Here is a 4,811-nt window from a genome sequence, read left to right on the forward strand (position 1 = left end):
TTACACCAAGTGGACATCTTTTAAATTAGACAGAATACAAATGAGTCTTGTTTTGTGTCATTAATTTCAATGGTTTTACACAATATTTGAATCACGGGCTTTTTTTCTCCTTTGGAGGCAGACCAAATCGGGCTGAATCTCCTTGCATTAAAAGCCATTCATGGGCCCCAGCCAGCCCCATCTTGCAGATGGAGCACCATATGTTTTGGCACCTCCCCCCCCATATGGAACAGTAATATGCAATCCAGAAATAGAAGGCACCATTTCTTTACATCTGTGTTGCCGGTCACCTCCAGCCCACAAGCACTTTCCATTCTGGACAGATGCAAGCAAGTTCATCAGAAAAAGATTCAGAAAGATGCTGAGAATCTAAAGGGGTAGTTTTCATTTTCTTTGGTCACTTCTAGACTCAAGACCTTAAATACAATCACTTTTAAGAGTTGAGTGTGTCTATGACATGGTACTTGGAAGTATTCTATTTTCACTTTTCCAAGCAAATGTTGGCCTTTCAACTTGAAAGCATAACATTTGACTTTTTGCTAAGGTCAAAAGGCTCCAGTAACAGTGAGTTCAGTGGTCCATGCAAAAGCACTTGAACTTAATTTGATGACTCTTGGGAAGATCTCAGGCTGGAAGAACAGCTCAGGAGATTCCAGGAAATATAGCATCTGGGTCACATCTAGAAGTAGTACAGGGCTTCAGTTTTTGGAGATTTAATGGCAGGATAGAGCAAAGGTAAATAAGAAGTAGGGCTCCTTTTCCCACCAGTCCAGAATGAGGTGGCTGGAAAAGCACTGAGCTGGGAGTGTGGTCTTGTTGTTTACTAAGTGTGTGACCTTGAACAAGTGATAGGACAGTGTTCCTCACCTATGAAATAAAGGAAATATCTAGAACTGGTGATGGCAAATGGATTAAATCTCCCATTGATGGGTACTGCTGAAGCTAGGCTGCGGCAGGTGGTAAGATGAAGTAGATGCTTGCCAGGAATATGGGTCTGAATGTGTGTGTGCTTATCACTCATTTGTTTCAGTCTAGAACATCTCCAAGGTCTCGTCCAGCAACAACATTTTGTAACTGTGATGTAGTTTGTTCAACCATTGACCTTAAGAAGTCTGGGCATTCTTTGGAAACCTTTTAAAATCTTAGGAAGGGCACTCCAGCTTCCAAACTATTCTATAACCCTAGGAGAGCCGCTGTACAAACGTCTAGCTCCAACTACCTATTGCTGCGAAGTTTTACTTCCTAGTTAGAGAACAGTTCTAGCAATAGGCTATTTGATGTCATAAAAACACAGACGCTGCTAATCTGAAATTCTGATTTTAATGTGATTGCAAACCAGAAAGGAGAGGCAGATAGTGGAATTTCATCTTGTTTCAGATTTTCAAGATAACAGTCCACATCCTCTTCAGTTCTCTAAGTTTTAATCAGCCATAGTCATGGCCCTTGAGTTACCAACTGTCTATTTTGTGGAATCTTAGGAATTGAGCTCTGAGAAGTCTAGGCCTCTGAGATTGCCTGACCCTTGTGAAATGGGCTTTCAAGTGAGTTGCCTGAACAATAGTATATTAAAATAGGACTTTTTGCCTTGAACATGAGCAAACAAGCACCCTCACCTTTCAATCCATGAACATGGGATATCTTTCATTTTTCTGTGTCTTCTTCTACTTTTCTTCATCATTTTTACATTTTATACTGTGGAGACTTTTCACTTATTTGGTTAGATTAATTCCTAAGTATTTTATATTTTTTTGTAGGTATCGTAACTGGGATTGCTTTCTTGATTTATTTTGTTTGCTATTGGCATATATAAACACTACTGACTTTTGTATGTTCACTTCATATTCTGAAATTTTATTAAGTTCACTTATCAGTTCTAATAGTTTTTGGTGGAGTCTTTAGGATTTTCTAAATATAGATTAAATAATCTGCAAACAAGGCTAATTTGACATCTTCCTTTCTAATTTGGATGCCCTGATTTATTTAAAGCTTTATAAATGCCCAGTTTGTCCTCCTTATAGGGAGTCATAAAAGACCTGATTTCCAGAAATATTTTTCAATATTTTTGCTTGGAGAATATGACAGAATGGAGACTTTGGGGGTGGGTGGGTGGGGTGTATATGTGGGACAAAGGGACAGTATGTTGAGGTTGTAGCTTGGAAGAGGCTTTCAAACATTTCATTTTGTCTCCTGTAGAAGTGGGCCATAGTTTTGCATTACAAAGTTAGTTTTTGTGCTTGGGGTTTAGCTTCTGAACCTGGGTATTATGTTTACAGAATTATTGGGACTCAGTTAATCAACACTGCTTTTAAGTCTGCTCTGGTTATATATCAGGCATCTTGGACCTATAGCCTGTATACACAATTTGTATGTGAACGTAAGTGAACGTTTGACATTATTCATTCCCTCGGGTATAGCTAAGCCCCCGTTAAGTCCTGGTGGCAGCTGCCTAGTATCATGTGTAGGCACGTGAACTAGAATTATCAGTCAGTACCCTCTAGGCCAGTGATTTTCAACTGAAGTATGCCATAAGAGGACCTTAGGTGTGTCACAAAAATTTTAAAGACCATTAATTAGATTATTATCAAAAGCAGTTCAAAGCACAGTAAGTATATTGTTTTTTAGACCAACATAATTTAAGTGTGCCACAGAAGTTTAACTATAGGTTCAAGGATGAAAAGTTTGTCCTCCAACTTTGTGCCACGGAAGCTTAATGATAGGTTCAAGCGTGCCTTGAAATAAGAAAGGTTGAAAAACACGGTTCTAGGCTATTAACATGACTTTTCTGGCTTTAGCACATCTAGGAGGATAAGTTTGGTTTGAGTTTAGCCTGTGATTTAGTGTTTTCCTCCAAAACCTCACAGCCATTCTGAAATGGAAGTCACATTATTTTCAAAATTCTCCCTCAGGATAGGTAAAAACCCTGCCCAAGTCAAAAGCATGCAGGGCTCCTCTTTGTGCCCCAGGGGCTGAAGTCCAGACCTTCATATTATGCAAGTTAAAAAAATAGGCTGAGTTCAAGATCAACAACTGGTAGAGCCAGAAGTGTCGCCATAGAGAGCGAACCCAAGGATGATCTTTGTTGACTTCTACGTTGTTGAGTTTGATGTTATGAATAAATAAAACCAATAAAACACCACCGGTTAACCACGTTGTTATGTCTTGATTTCTCCTTGCTTCCTCTAACATCTTTTCATCAGGTTTAATGACTGCCATGCCAAAACTTACTGCCTTCAATATTTTTGAAAAGGTACCAATTTGTAGAATGGGCTTCTCTGCTGCCCTCTGCCCCCACCTCCAGATATAATTCTGGGAAAAGCCTCCTGTTAGTTTTATCTCCTTTTCTTTTTAACTAGGGAAGCAAGTTGTGTGTCACCACACTATTTATAGTGTTGCATTTTTCTCTGTCATTCATCTCTTCTTCTTGGGGGTGGGAGCTCTGTCTTAGGTCCTCATCACAAATCCTTCACACCTGTAAATGGAGTAAAAATAATATCCTTGCTCAGGATGGGAAACTCAGTCTCCTGGAGATTATAGTAACTTCAGTGAGACCCTGACTGATGGCTTCATGAGGTGCTGAGACCCTGCTCCTCATGTCAAAGACCAAAAGAGATAACTGGGTCCTGCTAACTCAGCTCAGTGATCTGGGGAGGGGCCACTGCTTTCCTTCATGGTTCTTCTTCACTGTCCAGTTTGACTTCCACGAGATTGTAGAAGACTTCCAATGTCCCTGCGAAAGACTAGGAGAAACCTGATCTGCCCCTCAGTGGTCTACGCAGTTGACAGTCCTCCTGGGAAACTGCAGTGTTCCCTGAAAGATTGGACTGGTGACCAGTAGAACTTCAGAGGCCATCCGCAGACCTTGAATGAAGAGGCAGCTGGGGAGTCAGAGAAGAGGCTTGGCAGGATCCCTCTTCTGAGTTAGAGCTTGAAAATTAACAATGTAAAATTGAGAGTATGCAAAAAAAAAAAAAATCGTGCTCTGAGAGAGCACCAGACAACTTGCTATTGATTGAAGCCGGGGAAGGTGACATGGACAACCAGCATTAAGACCATCTGTGGAAGACACAGCAGCTGTATGGAAATACTAAGAAAGAAGGACACCCAAACTGCTGCCCTAGACTGGGGAGGACGTGTCTCTGGCAAATTTCTGGAGACCCACTGCAGGAAGGACGTCATAGGTTGTAGAAGTTGTCCTAAACTACCGAATGAAGCCGGACAATGATGTGGAGTGAGCCTGGGTTTGGAAACCAGACCAGTGATCACCAGCTGCTTGTATGTCCTTGAAAAAATTACCTAATAAGTCTGAGCTCCATTTCTTTATGTGAAAAATGGGGATAGTTATATATATAGCTGCTAACATAGTATCTGGAGAATTGCAGACCCTCCATGTACTGGATTTAGGGAAGTAACATTTGTCCCCAGTCTCTCCAAAGCATTTGTGGGGTTGAAATTCTGGGAACCACATTTCCCAGTCATCTATTTCCAGTAGGATTCTAATTTAGATTCCAACAGTGGGAGGCATTCACATATGATTTGGGAAGTAGAAGAAAAACAGAAGTCGTTTTTGCTTCTGCAACATGGCAGCTGATCACCTGGGCTACTAGACACGAGGTATTTACCTGATGCTTATGGACCCTCCTGCCTCAGTTTTTCCTCTTTGAGACAGCAGGAGACACAGATCACCAGTGGCAATTTCCCAAGGCCCCTGTACTTTCTAATTTCCTGAAAGTTATTAGTGATTTTCTCAGACTTTTATTCTCTTAGATCATCCAACATGTTGTAAGCCTCTAATTCCCTGCATTAAATCCTTT

The sequence above is a fragment of the Otolemur garnettii genome, unplaced genomic scaffold, assembly GCF_000181295.1.
Source record: "Otolemur garnettii isolate 467f Iridium unplaced genomic scaffold, OtoGar3 scaffold00029, whole genome shotgun sequence".
In the NCBI taxonomy this organism is placed as follows: Eukaryota; Metazoa; Chordata; class Mammalia; order Primates; family Galagidae; genus Otolemur; species Otolemur garnettii.